This window comes from Phasianus colchicus, unplaced genomic scaffold (assembly GCF_987193195.1).
Source record: "Phasianus colchicus unplaced genomic scaffold, bPhaCol1.hap1.1 HAP1_SCAFFOLD_86, whole genome shotgun sequence".
Classification (NCBI taxonomy): domain Eukaryota; kingdom Metazoa; phylum Chordata; class Aves; order Galliformes; family Phasianidae; genus Phasianus; species Phasianus colchicus.
The window spans coordinates 74,204-89,948 of record NW_028325258.1 but is presented as its reverse complement, the minus strand read 5'-3'; positions in this window follow the sequence as shown (position 1 = coordinate 89,948).

The following is a 15,745-nucleotide window of genomic DNA, read 5'->3' as shown; positions in this document are numbered from 1 at the left end:
ACACTCCGCAAGAGGACAGTTTCTTTCAGAAATGTGGCATTTTGTCACAGATACACCATTTTTATGCCCAGTAGAGCTCCTTTTCTCCCAGAAATAGCACTGCTCTTAGGAAGAGCTCCCATTTTCTAACCAAAATGCTGCTTTACACTCCTCAAGATCACACTTACCCCCATCAAGATGGCAGTGTCAGAGAAATACCAGCTTCTGCCCCCAAAATGGGACTTTGGCTCTCCAAAACAAGACATTTTCTCCCAGAAATACCAGGACTCTTAGAAATACCTCACGTTTCATCTCAAGAATACTGCTTTCCACTCCTCAAGATCACACTGACTCCCATCACAATGGCCTTTTCTCCCACATACACCAGCTTTCTCCCAAATACACGACATTTTCTCCCACATACACCCGTTTTCTCCCAAAGATGGGACATATTCTCCCAGAAATGCCAGCTTATTCTTTGAGAAACGGCCTTTTTTCCCCAAAATACCAGCCTTTTCCCTCTCTAGCATCTGTTTCCTCACCAATACCTGGCATTTTCTCCCAGAAACACCAGCTTTCTCACAGATACATCACCTTCCCCCCCCCACATCAGACCTCTTCTCCCAGAAATACCAGGACTCTGCTGAATATTTCCCATTTCCTCCGGAACATACAGCATTACACTCCGCAAGAGGACAGTTTCTTTCAGAAATGTGGCATTTTATCACAGATACACCATTTTTATGCCCAGTAGAGCTCCTTTTCTCCCAGAAATAGCACTGCTCTTAGGAAGAGCTCCCATTTTCTAACCAAAATGCTGCTTTACACTCCTCAAGATCACACTTACCCCCATCAAGATGGCAGTGTCAGAGAAATACCAGCTTCTGCCCCCAAAATGGGACTTTGGCTCTCCAAAACAAGACATTTTCTCCCAGAAATACCAGGACTCTTAGAAATACCTCACGTTTCATCTCAAGAATACTGCTTTCCACTCCTCAAGATCACACTGACTCCCATCACAATGGCCTTTTCTCCCACATACGCCAGCTTTCTCCCAAATACACGACATTTTCTCCCACATACACCCGTTTTCTCCCAAAGATGGGACATATTCTCCCAGAAATGCCAGCTTATTCTTTAAAAAACGGCCTTTTTTCCCCAAAATACCAGCTTTCTCACAAACACCTGTCATTTTCCAACCAAGTCTGCTACTATCTCCCAGAAACAGCCGGTTTCCGAGAAATACCTGACGTTTGCTCTCCCAAATACTACTTGACACTCCTCCAGAGGACATTGTCTCCCCTATTTACCACGTTGTCTCCCCAAGAGACCACTTGGCACACCAAAAAGACCACCGTTGCTCTCCAGTACAAGATCTTCTTTCCCACCGGTTCCCACTTTTCTCCCCCAGCTATGTCATTTCCTCCCAGAAATGCCACTTTTCCCTTGGAAATTTCACCTTCTCTTCCAAAAAGAGGAGATTTGCTCCCAGAAATACCCCTTCTCTTACAACTGCCACACGCTTTCTCCCCAAAAAGCCTCCATGACAATGCCAAATGGGACACTTGCAGCCAAGAAGAGGACACCTTCTCTCAGAAAGACCACTTTTCTCCCCAAGAGAGGAGATTTTCTCCCAATTGGATGACATTTGCTGTAAGAAAGACCTGTTTTCTTCCCTCAAGAGGACATTGTCTTTCCCACTGAGGACATTTTCTCCCAGAAGTGCCGCTACTGTGTGAAACACCTCCATTTCCTCCCAAATCTACTCCATGACACGCCTCAGGATGACACTTACTCCCCGATTTGGGGCATTTTCTCCCAGAAATACCACTTCTCTCCCAAAGGGATGGCCTTTTCCCTCTCTAGCATCTGTTTCCTCACCAATACCTGGCATTTTCTCCCAGAAACACCAGCTTTCTCACAGATACATCACCTTCCCCCCCCCACATCAGACCTCTTCTCCCAGAAATACCAGGACTCTGCTGAATATTTCCCATTTCCTCCGGAACATACAGCATTACACTCCGCAAGAGGACAGTTTCTTTCAGAAATGTGGCATTTTATCACAGATACACCATTTTTATGCCCAGTAGAGCTCCTTTTCTCCCAGAAATAGCACTGCTCTTAGGAAGAGCTCCCATTTTCTAACCAAAATGCTGCTTTACACTCCTCAAGATCACACTTACCCCCATCAAGATGGCAGTGTCAGAGAAATACCAGCTTCTGCCCCCAAAATGGGACTTTGGCTCTCCAAAACAAGACATTTTCTCCCAGAAATACCAGGACTCTTAGAAATACCTCACGTTTCATCTCAAGAATACTGCTTTCCACTCCTCAAGATCACACTGACTCCCATCACAATGGCCTTTTCTCCCACATACGCCAGCTTTCTCCCAAATACACGACATTTTCTCCCACATACACCCGTTTTCTCCCAAAGATGGGACATATTCTCCCAGAAATGCCAGCTTATTCTTTAAAAAACGGCCTTTTTTCCCCAAAATACCAGCTTTCTCACAAACACCTGTCATTTTCCAACCAAGTCTGCTACTATCTCCCAGAAACAGCCGGTTTCCGAGAAATACCTGACGTTTGCTCTCCCAAATACTACTTGACACTCCTCCAGAGGACATTGTCTCCCCTATTTACCACGTTGTCTCCCCAAGAGACCACTTGGCACACCAAAAAGACCACCGTTGCTCTCCAGTACAAGATCTTCTTTCCCACCGGTTCCCACTTTTCTCCCCCAGCTATGTCATTTCCTCCCAGAAATGCCACTTTTCCCTTGGAAATTTCACCTTCTCTTCCAAAAAGAGGAGATTTGCTCCCAGAAATACCCCTTCTCTTACAACTGCCACACGCTTTCTCCCCAAAAAGCCTCCATGACAATGCCAAATGGGACACTTGCAGCCAAGAAGAGGACACCTTCTCTCAGAAAGACCACTTTTCTCCCCAAGAGAGGAGATTTTCTCCCAATTGGATGACATTTGCTGTAAGAAAGACCTGTTTTCTTCCCTCAAGAGGACATTGTCTTTCCCACTGAGGACATTTTCTCCCAGAAGTGCCGCTACTGTGTGAAACACCTCCATTTCCTCCCAAATCTACTCCATGACACGCCTCAGGATGACACTTACTCCCCGATTTGGGGCATTTTCTCCCAGAAATACCACTTCTCTCCCAAAGGGATGGCCTTTTCCCTCTCTAGCATCTGTTTCCTCACCAATACCTGGCATTTTCTCCCAGAAACACCAGCTTTCTCACAGATACATCACCTTCCCCCCCCACATCAGACCTCTTCTCCCAGAAATACCAGGACTCTGCTGAATATTTCCCATTTCCTCCGGAACATACAGCAGTACACTCCGCAAGAGGACAGTTTCTTTCAGAAATGTGGCATTTTATCACAGATACACCATTTTTATGCCCAGTAGAGCTCCTTTTCTCCCAGAAATAGCACTGCTCTTAGGAAGAGCTCCCATTTTCTAACCAAAATGCTGCTTTACACTCCTCAAGATCACACTTACCCCCATCAAGATGGCAGTGTCAGAGAAATACCAGCTTCTGCCCCCAAAATGGGACTTTGGCTCTCCAAAACAAGACATTTTCTCCCAGAAATACCAGGACTCTTAGAAATACCTCACGTTTCATCTCAAGAATACTGCTTTCCACTCCTCAAGATCACACTGACTCCCATCACAATGGCCTTTTCTCCCACATACACCAGCTTTCTCCCAAATACACGACATTTTCTCCCACATACACCCGTTTTCTCCCAAAGATGGGACATATTCTCCCAGAAATGCCAGCTTATTCTTTAAAAAACGGCCTTTTTTCCCCAAAATACCAGCCTTTTCCCTCTCTAGCATCTGTTTCCTCACCAATACCTGGCATTTTCTCCCAGAAACACCAGCTTTCTCACAGATACATCACCTTCCCCCCCCCACATCAGACCTCTTCTCCCAGAAATACCAGGACTCTGCTGAATATTTCCCATTTCCTCCGGAACATACAGCATTACACTCCGCAAGAGGACAGTTTCTTTCAGAAATGTGGCATTTTGTCACAGATACACCATTTTTATGCCCAGTAGAGCTCCTTTTCTCCCAGAAATAGCACTGCTCTTAGGAAGAGCTCCCATTTTCTAACCAAAATGCTGCTTTACACTCCTCAAGATCACACCCCCATCAAGATGGCAGTGTCAGAGAAATACCAGCTTCTGCCCCCAAAATGGGACTTTGGCTCTCCAAAACAAGACATTTTCTCCCAGAAATACCAGGACTCTTAGAAATACCTCACGTTTCATCTCAAGAATACTGCTTTCCACTCCTCAAGATCACACTGACTCCCATCACAATGGCCTTTTCTCCCACATACACCAGCTTTCTCCCAAATACACGACATTTTCTCCCACATACACCCGTTTTCTCCCAAAGATGGGACATATTCTCCCAGAAATGCCAGCTTATTCTTTAAAAAACGGCCTTTTTTCCCCAAAATACCAGCCTTTTCCCTCTCTAGCATCTGTTTCCTCACCAATACCTGGCATTTTCTCCCAGAAACACCAGCTTTCTCACAGATACATCACCTTCCCCCCCCCACATCAGACCTCTTCTCCCAGAAATACCAGGACTCTGCTGAATATTTCCCATTTCCTCCGGAACATACAGCATTACACTCCGCAAGAGGACAGTTTCTTTCAGAAATGTGGCATTTTGTCACAGATACACCATTTTTATGCCCAGTAGAGCTCCTTTTCTCCCAGAAATAGCACTGCTCTTAGGAAGAGCTCCCATTTTCTAACCAAAATGCTGCTTTACACTCCTCAAGATCACACTTACCCCCATCAAGATGGCAGTGTCAGAGAAATACCAGCTTCTGCCCCCAAAATGGGACTTTGGCTCTCCAAAACAAGACATTTTCTCCCAGAAATACCAGGACTCTTAGAAATACCTCACGTTTCATCTCAAGAATACTGCTTTCCACTCCTCAAGATCACACTGACTCCCATCACAATGGCCTTTTCTCCCACATACACCAGCTTTCTCCCAAATACACGACATTTTCTCCCACATACACCCGTTTTCTCCCAAAGATGGGACATATTCTCCCAGAAATGCCAGCTTATTCTTTAAAAAACGGCCTTTTTTCCCCAAAATACCAGCCTTTTCCCTCTCTAGCATCTGTTTCCTCACCAATACCTGGCATTTTCTCCCAGAAACACCAGCTTTCTCACAGATACATCACCTTCCCCCCCCCACATCAGACCTCTTCTCCCAGAAATACCAGGACTCTGCTGAATATTTCCCATTTCCTCCGGAACATACAGCATTACACTCCGCAAGAGGACAGTTTCTTTCAGAAATGTGGCATTTTATCACAGATACACCATTTTTATGCCCAGTAGAGCTCCTTTTCTCCCAGAAATAGCACTGCTCTTAGGAAGAGCTCCCATTTTCTAACCAAAATGCTGCTTTACACTCCTCAAGATCACACTTACCCCCATCAAGATGGCAGTGTCACAGAAATACCAGCTTCTGCCCCCAAAATGGGACTTTGGCTCTCCAAAACAAGACATTTTCTCCCAGAAATACCAGGACTCTTAGAAATACCTCACATTTCATCTCAAGAATACTGCTTTCCACTCCTCAAGATCACACTGACTCCCATCACAATGGCCTTTTCTCCCACATACACCAGCTTTCTCCCAAATACACGACATTTTCTCCCACATACACCCGTTTTCTCCCAAAGATGGGACATATTCTCCCAGAAATGCCAGCTTATTCTTTAAAAAACGGCCTTTTTTCCCCAAAATACCAGCTTTCTCACAAACACCTGTCATTTTCCAACCAAGTCTGCTACTATCTCCCAGAAACAGCCGGTTTCCGAGAAATACCTGACGTTTGCTCTCCCAAATACTACTTGACACTCCTCCAGAGGACATTGTCTCCCCTATTTACCACGTTGTCTCCCCAAGAGACCACTTGGCACACCAAAAAGACCACCGTTGCTCTCCAGTACAAGATCTTCTTTCCCACCGGTTCCCACTTTTCTCCCCCAGCTATGTCATTTCCTCCCAGAAATGCCACTTTTCCCTTGGAAATTTCACCTTCTCTTCCAAAAAGAGGAGATTTGCTCCCAGAAATACCCCTTCTCTTACAACTGCCACACGCTTTCTCCCCAAAAAGCCTCCATGACAATGCCAAATGGGACACTTGCAGCCAAGAAGAGGACACCTTCTCTCAGAAAGACCACTTTTCTCCCCAAGAGAGGAGATTTTCTCCCAATTGGATGACATTTGCTGTAAGAAAGACCTGTTTTCTTCCCTCAAGAGGACATTGTCTTTCCCACTGAGGACATTCTCCCAGAAGTGCCGCTACTCTGTGAAACACCTCCATTTCCTCCCAAATCTACTCCATGACACGCCTCAGGATGACACTTACTCCCCGATTTGGGGCATTTTCTCCCAGAAATACCACTTCTCTCCCAAAGGGATGGCCTTTTCCCTCTCTAGCATCTGTTTCCTCACCAATACCTGGCATTTTCTCCCAGAAACACCAGCTTTCTCACAGATACATCACCTTCCCCCCCCCACATCAGACCTCTTCTCCCAGAAATACCAGGACTCTGCTGAATATTTCCCATTTCCTCCGGAACATACAGCATTACACTCCGCAAGAGGACAGTTTCTTTCAGAAATGTGGCATTTTATCACAGATACACCATTTTTATGCCCAGTAGAGCTCCTTTTCTCCCAGAAATAGCACTGCTCTTAGGAAGAGCTCCCATTTTCTAACCAAAATGCTGCTTTACACTCCTCAAGATCACACTTACCCCCATCAAGATGGCAGTGTCAGAGAAATACCAGCTTCTGCCCCCAAAATGGGACTTTGGCTCTCCAAAACAAGACATTTTCTCCCAGAAATACCAGGACTCTTAGAAATACCTCACGTTTCATCTCAAGAATACTGCTTTCCACTCCTCAAGATCACACTGACTCCCATCACAATGGCCTTTTCTCCCACATACACCAGCTTTCTCCCAAATACACGACATTTTCTCCCACATACACCCGTTTTCTCCCAAAGATGGGACATATTCTCCCAGAAATGCCAGCTTATTCTTTAAAAAACGGCCTTTTTTCCCCAAAATACCAGCCTTTTCCCTCTCTAGCATCTGTTTCCTCACCAATACCTGGCATTTTCTCCCAGAAACACCAGCTTTCTCACAGATACATCACCTTCCCCCCCCCACATCAGACCTCTTCTCCCAGAAATACCAGGACTCTGCTGAATATTTCCCATTTCCTCCGGAACATACAGCATTACACTCCGCAAGAGGACAGTTTCTTTCAGAAATGTGGCATTTTATCACAGATACGCCATTTTTATGCCCAGTAGAGCTCCTTTTCTCCCAGAAATAGCACTGCTCTTAGGAAGAGCTCCCATTTTCTAACCAAAATGCTGCTTTACACTCCTCAAGATCACACTTACCCCCATCAAGATGGCAGTGTCACAGAAATACCAGCTTCTGCCCCCAAAATGGGACTTTGGCTCTCCAAAACAAGACATTTTCTCCCAGAAATACCAGGACTCTTAGAAATACCTCACGTTTCATCTCAAGAATACTGCTTTCCACTCCTCAAGATCACACTGACTCCCATCACAATGGCCTTTTCTCCCACATACACCAGCTTTCTCCCAAATACACGACATTTTCTCCCACATACACCCGTTTTCTCCCAAAGATGGGACATATTCTCCCAGAAATGCCAGCTTATTCTTTAAAAAACGGCCTTTTTTCCCCAAAATACCAGCTTTCTCACAAACACCTGTCATTTTCCAACCAAGTCTGCTACTATCTCCCAGAAACAGCCGGTTTCCGAGAAATACCTGACGTTTGCTCTCCCAAATACTACTTGACACTCCTCCAGAGGACATTGTCTCCCCTATTTACCACGTTGTCTCCCCAAGAGACCACTTGGCACACCAAAAAGACCACCGTTGCTCTCCAGTACAAGATCTTCTTTCCCACCGGTTCCCACTTTTCTCCCCCAGCTATGTCATTTCCTCCCAGAAATGCCACTTTTCCCTTGGAAATTTCACCTTCTCTTCCAAAAAGAGGAGATTTGCTCCCAGAAATACCCCTTCTCTTACAACTGCCACACGCTTTCTCCCCAAAAAGCCTCCATGACAATGCCAAATGGGACACTTGCAGCCAAGAAGAGGACACCTTCTCTCAGAAAGACCACTTTTCTCCCCAAGAGAGGAGATTTTCTCCCAATTGGATGACATTTGCTGTAAGAAAGACCTGTTTTCTTCCCTCAAGAGGACATTGTCTTTCCCACTGAGGACATTCTCCCAGAAGTGCCGCTACTCTGTGAAACACCTCCATTTCCTCCCAAATCTACTCCATGACACGCCTCAGGATGACACTTACTCCCCGATTTGGGGCATTTTCTCCCAGAAATACCACTTCTCTCCCAAAGGGATGGCCTTTTCCCTCTCTAGCATCTGTTTCCTCACCAATACCTGGCATTTTCTCCCAGAAACACCAGCTTTCTCACAGATACATCACCTTCCCCCCCCCACATCAGACCTCTTCTCCCAGAAATACCAGGACTCTGCTGAATATTTCCCATTTCCTCCGGAACATACAGCATTACACTCCGCAAGAGGACAGTTTCTTTCAGAAATGTGGCATTTTATCACAGATACACCATTTTTATGCCCAGTAGAGCTCCTTTTCTCCCAGAAATAGCACTGCTCTTAGGAAGAGCTCCCATTTTCTAACCAAAATGCTGCTTTACACTCCTCAAGATCACACTTACCCCCATCAAGATGGCAGTGTCAGAGAAATACCAGCTTCTGCCCCCAAAATGGGACTTTGGCTCTCCAAAACAAGACATTTTCTCCCAGAAATACCAGGACTCTTAGAAATACCTCACGTTTCATCTCAAGAATACTGCTTTCCACTCCTCAAGATCACACTGACTCCCATCACAATGGCCTTTTCTCCCACATACACCAGCTTTCTCCCAAATACACGACATTTTCTCCCACATACACCCGTTTTCTCCCAAAGATGGGACATATTCTCCCAGAAATGCCAGCTTATTCTTTAAAAAACGGCCTTTTTTCCCCAAAATACCAGCCTTTTCCCTCTCTAGCATCTGTTTCCTCACCAATACCTGGCATTTTCTCCCAGAAACACCAGCTTTCTCACAGATACATCACCTTCCCCCCCCCACATCAGACCTCTTCTCCCAGAAATACCAGGACTCTGCTGAATATTTCCCATTTCCTCCGGAACATACAGCATTACACTCCGCAAGAGGACAGTTTCTTTCAGAAATGTGGCATTTTATCACAGATACGCCATTTTTATGCCCAGTAGAGCTCCTTTTCTCCCAGAAATAGCACTGCTCTTAGGAAGAGCTCCCATTTTCTAACCAAAATGCTGCTTTACACTCCTCAAGATCACACTTACCCCCATCAAGATGGCAGTGTCACAGAAATACCAGCTTCTGCCCCCAAAATGGGACTTTGGCTCTCCAAAACAAGACATTTTCTCCCAGAAATACCAGGACTCTTAGAAATACCTCACGTTTCATCTCAAGAATACTGCTTTCCACTCCTCAAGATCACACTGACTCCCATCACAATGGCCTTTTCTCCCACATACACCAGCTTTCTCCCAAATACACGACATTTTCTCCCACATACACCCGTTTTCTCCCAAAGATGGGACATATTCTCCCAGAAATGCCAGCTTATTCTTTAAAAAACGGCCTTTTTTCCCCAAAATACCAGCTTTCTCACAAACACCTGTCATTTTCCAACCAAGTCTGCTACTATCTCCCAGAAACAGCCGGTTTCCGAGAAATACCTGACGTTTGCTCTCCCAAATACTACTTGACACTCCTCCAGAGGACATTGTCTCCCCTATTTACCACGTTGTCTCCCCAAGAGACCACTTGGCACACCAAAAAGACCACCGTTGCTCTCCAGTACAAGATCTTCTTTCCCACCGGTTCCCACTTTTCTCCCCCAGCTATGTCATTTCCTCCCAGAAATGCCACTTTTCCCTTGGAAATTTCACCTTCTCTTCCAAAAAGAGGAGATTTGCTCCCAGAAATACCCCTTCTCTTACAACTGCCACACGCTTTCTCCCCAAAAAGCCTCCATGACAATGCCAAATGGGACACTTGCAGCCAAGAAGAGGACACCTTCTCTCAGAAAGACCACTTTTCTCCCCAAGAGAGGAGATTTTCTCCCAATTGGATGACATTTGCTGTAAGAAAGACCTGTTTTCTTCCCTCAAGAGGACATTGTCTTTCCCACTGAGGACATTTTCTCCCAGAAGTGCCGCTACTGTGTGAAACACCTCCATTTCCTCCCAAATCTACTCCATGACACGCCTCAGGATGACACTTACTCCCCGATTTGGGGCATTTTCTCCCAGAAATACCACTTCTCTCCCAAAGGGATGGCCTTTTCCCTCTCTAGCATCTGTTTCCTCACCAATACCTGGCATTTTCTCCCAGAAACACCAGCTTTCTCACAGATACATCACCTTCCCCCCCCCACATCAGACCTCTTCTCCCAGAAATACCAGGACTCTGCTGAATATTTCCCATTTCCTCCGGAACATACAGCATTACACTCCGCAAGAGGACAGTTTCTTTCAGAAATGTGGCATTTTATCACAGATACACCATTTTTATGCCCAGTAGAGCTCCTTTTCTCCCAGAAATAGCACTGCTCTTAGGAAGAGCTCCCATTTTCTAACCAAAATGCTGCTTTACACTCCTCAAGATCACACTTACCCCCATCAAGATGGCAGTGTCAGAGAAATACCAGCTTCTGCCCCCAAAATGGGACTTTGGCTCTCCAAAACAAGACATTTTCTCCCAGAAATACCAGGACTCTTAGAAATACCTCACGTTTCATCTCAAGAATACTGCTTTCCACTCCTCAAGATCACACTGACTCCCATCACAATGGCCTTTTCTCCCACATACGCCAGCTTTCTCCCAAATACACGACATTTTCTCCCACATACACCCGTTTTCTCCCAAAGATGGGACATATTCTCCCAGAAATGCCAGCTTATTCTTTAAAAAACGGCCTTTTTTCCCCAAAATACCAGCTTTCTCACAAACACCTGTCATTTTCCAACCAAGTCTGCTACTATCTCCCAGAAACAGCCGGTTTCCGAGAAATACCTGACGTTTGCTCTCCCAAATACTACTTGACACTCCTCCAGAGGACATTGTCTCCCCTATTTACCACGTTGTCTCCCCAAGAGACCACTTGGCACACCAAAAAGACCACCGTTGCTCTCCAGTACAAGATCTTCTTTCCCACCGGTTCCCACTTTTCTCCCCCAGCTATGTCATTTCCTCCCAGAAATGCCACTTTTCCCTTGGAAATTTCACCTTCTCTTCCAAAAAGAGGAGATTTGCTCCCAGAAATACCCCTTCTCTTACAACTGCCACACGCTTTCTCCCCAAAAAGCCTCCATGACAATGCCAAATGGGACACTTGCAGCCAAGAAGAGGACACCTTCTCTCAGAAAGACCACTTTTCTCCCCAAGAGAGGAGATTTTCTCCCAATTGGATGACATTTGCTGTAAGAAAGACCTGTTTTCTTCCCTCAAGAGGACATTGTCTTTCCCACTGAGGACATTTTCTCCCAGAAGTGCCGCTACTGTGTGAAACACCTCCATTTCCTCCCAAATCTACTCCATGACACGCCTCAGGATGACACTTACTCCCCGATTTGGGGCATTTTCTCCCAGAAATACCACTTCTCTCCCAAAGGGATGGCCTTTTCCCTCTCTAGCATCTGTTTCCTCACCAATACCTGGCATTTTCTCCCAGAAACACCAGCTTTCTCACAGATACATCACCTTCCCCCCCCACATCAGACCTCTTCTCCCAGAAATACCAGGACTCTGCTGAATATTTCCCATTTCCTCCGGAACATACAGCAGTACACTCCGCAAGAGGACAGTTTCTTTCAGAAATGTGGCATTTTATCACAGATACACCATTTTTATGCCCAGTAGAGCTCCTTTTCTCCCAGAAATAGCACTGCTCTTAGGAAGAGCTCCCATTTTCTAACCAAAATGCTGCTTTACACTCCTCAAGATCACACTTACCCCCATCAAGATGGCAGTGTCAGAGAAATACCAGCTTCTGCCCCCAAAATGGGACTTTGGCTCTCCAAAACAAGACATTTTCTCCCAGAAATACCAGGACTCTTAGAAATACCTCACGTTTCATCTCAAGAATACTGCTTTCCACTCCTCAAGATCACACTGACTCCCATCACAATGGCCTTTTCTCCCACATACACCAGCTTTCTCCCAAATACACGACATTTTCTCCCACATACACCCGTTTTCTCCCAAAGATGGGACATATTCTCCCAGAAATGCCAGCTTATTCTTTAAAAAACGGCCTTTTTTCCCCAAAATACCAGCCTTTTCCCTCTCTAGCATCTGTTTCCTCACCAATACCTGGCATTTTCTCCCAGAAACACCAGCTTTCTCACAGATACATCACCTTCCCCCCCCCACATCAGACCTCTTCTCCCAGAAATACCAGGACTCTGCTGAATATTTCCCATTTCCTCCGGAACATACAGCATTACACTCCGCAAGAGGACAGTTTCTTTCAGAAATGTGGCATTTTGTCACAGATACACCATTTTTATGCCCAGTAGAGCTCCTTTTCTCCCAGAAATAGCACTGCTCTTAGGAAGAGCTCCCATTTTCTAACCAAAATGCTGCTTTACACTCCTCAAGATCACACCCCCATCAAGATGGCAGTGTCAGAGAAATACCAGCTTCTGCCCCCAAAATGGGACTTTGGCTCTCCAAAACAAGACATTTTCTCCCAGAAATACCAGGACTCTTAGAAATACCTCACGTTTCATCTCAAGAATACTGCTTTCCACTCCTCAAGATCACACTGACTCCCATCACAATGGCCTTTTCTCCCACATACACCAGCTTTCTCCCAAATACACGACATTTTCTCCCACATACACCCGTTTTCTCCCAAAGATGGGACATATTCTCCCAGAAATGCCAGCTTATTCTTTAAAAAACGGCCTTTTTTCCCCAAAATACCAGCCTTTTCCCTCTCTAGCATCTGTTTCCTCACCAATACCTGGCATTTTCTCCCAGAAACACCAGCTTTCTCACAGATACATCACCTTCCCCCCCCCACATCAGACCTCTTCTCCCAGAAATACCAGGACTCTGCTGAATATTTCCCATTTCCTCCGGAACATACAGCATTACACTCCGCAAGAGGACAGTTTCTTTCAGAAATGTGGCATTTTGTCACAGATACACCATTTTTATGCCCAGTAGAGCTCCTTTTCTCCCAGAAATAGCACTGCTCTTAGGAAGAGCTCCCATTTTCTAACCAAAATGCTGCTTTACACTCCTCAAGATCACACTTACCCCCATCAAGATGGCAGTGTCAGAGAAATACCAGCTTCTGCCCCCAAAATGGGACTTTGGCTCTCCAAAACAAGACATTTTCTCCCAGAAATACCAGGACTCTTAGAAATACCTCACGTTTCATCTCAAGAATACTGCTTTCCACTCCTCAAGATCACACTGACTCCCATCACAATGGCCTTTTCTCCCACATACACCAGCTTTCTCCCAAATACACGACATTTTCTCCCACATACACCCGTTTTCTCCCAAAGATGGGACATATTCTCCCAGAAATGCCAGCTTATTCTTTAAAAAACGGCCTTTTTTCCCCAAAATACCAGCCTTTTCCCTCTCTAGCATCTGTTTCCTCACCAATACCTGGCATTTTCTCCCAGAAACACCAGCTTTCTCACAGATACATCACCTTCCCCCCCCCACATCAGACCTCTTCTCCCAGAAATACCAGGACTCTGCTGAATATTTCCCATTTCCTCCGGAACATACAGCATTACACTCCGCAAGAGGACAGTTTCTTTCAGAAATGTGGCATTTTATCACAGATACACCATTTTTATGCCCAGTAGAGCTCCTTTTCTCCCAGAAATAGCACTGCTCTTAGGAAGAGCTCCCATTTTCTAACCAAAATGCTGCTTTACACTCCTCAAGATCACACTTACCCCCATCAAGATGGCAGTGTCACAGAAATACCAGCTTCTGCCCCCAAAATGGGACTTTGGCTCTCCAAAACAAGACATTTTCTCCCAGAAATACCAGGACTCTTAGAAATACCTCACATTTCATCTCAAGAATACTGCTTTCCACTCCTCAAGATCACACTGACTCCCATCACAATGGCCTTTTCTCCCACATACACCAGCTTTCTCCCAAATACACGACATTTTCTCCCACGTACACCCGTTTTCTCCCAAAGATGGGACATATTCTCCCAGAAATGCCAGCTTATTCTTTAAAAAACGGCCTTTTTTCCCCAAAATACCAGCTTTCTCACAAACACCTGTCATTTTCCAACCAAGTCTGCTACTATCTCCCAGAAACAGCCGGTTTCCGAGAAATACCTGACGTTTGCTCTCCCAAATACTACTTGACACTCCTCCAGAGGACATTGTCTCCCCTATTTACCACGTTGTCTCCCCAAGAGACCACTTGGCACACCAAAAAGACCACCGTTGCTCTCCAGTACAAGATCTTCTTTCCCACCGGTTCCCACTTTTCTCCCCCAGCTATGTCATTTCCTCCCAGAAATGCCACTTTTCCCTTGGAAATTTCACCTTCTCTTCCAAAAAGAGGAGATTTGCTCCCAGAAATACCCCTTCTCTTACAACTGCCACACGCTTTCTCCCCAAAAAGCCTCCATGACAATGCCAAATGGGACACTTGCAGCCAAGAAGAGGACACCTTCTCTCAGAAAGACCACTTTTCTCCCCAAGAGAGGAGATTTTCTCCCAATTGGATGACATTTGCTGTAAGAAAGACCTGTTTTCTTCCCTCAAGAGGACATTGTCTTTCCCACTGAGGACATTCTCCCAGAAGTGCCGCTACTCTGTGAAACACCTCCATTTCCTCCCAAATCTACTCCATGACACGCCTCAGGATGACACTTACTCCCCGATTTGGGGCATTTTCTCCCAGAAATACCACTTCTCTCCCAAAGGGATGGCCTTTTCCCTCTCTAGCATCTGTTTCCTCACCAATACCTGGCATTTTCTCCCAGAAACACCAGCTTTCTCACAGATACATCACCTTCCCCCCCCACATCAGACCTCTTCTCCCAGAAATACCAGGACTCTGCTGAATATTTCCCATTTCCTCCGGAACATACAGCATTACACTCCGCAAGAGGACAGTTTCTTTCAGAAATGTGGCATTTTATCACAGATACACCATTTTTATGCCCAGTAGAGCTCCTTTTCTCCCAGAAATAGCACTGCTCTTAGGAAGAGCTCCCATTTTCTAACCAAAATGCTGCTTTACACTCCTCAAGATCACACTTACCCCCATCAAGATGGCAGTGTCAGAGAAATACCAGCTTCTGCCCCCAAAATGGGACTTTGGCTCTCCAAAACAAGACATTTTCTCCCAGAAATACCAGGACTCTTAGAAATACCTCACGTTTCATCTCAAGAATACTGCTTTCCACTCCTCAAGATCACACTGACTCCCATCACAATGGCCTTTTCTCCCACATACACCAGCTTTCTCCCAAATACACGACATTTTCTCCCACATACACCCGTTTTCTCCCAAAGATGGGACATATTCTCCCAGAAATGCCAGCTTATTCTT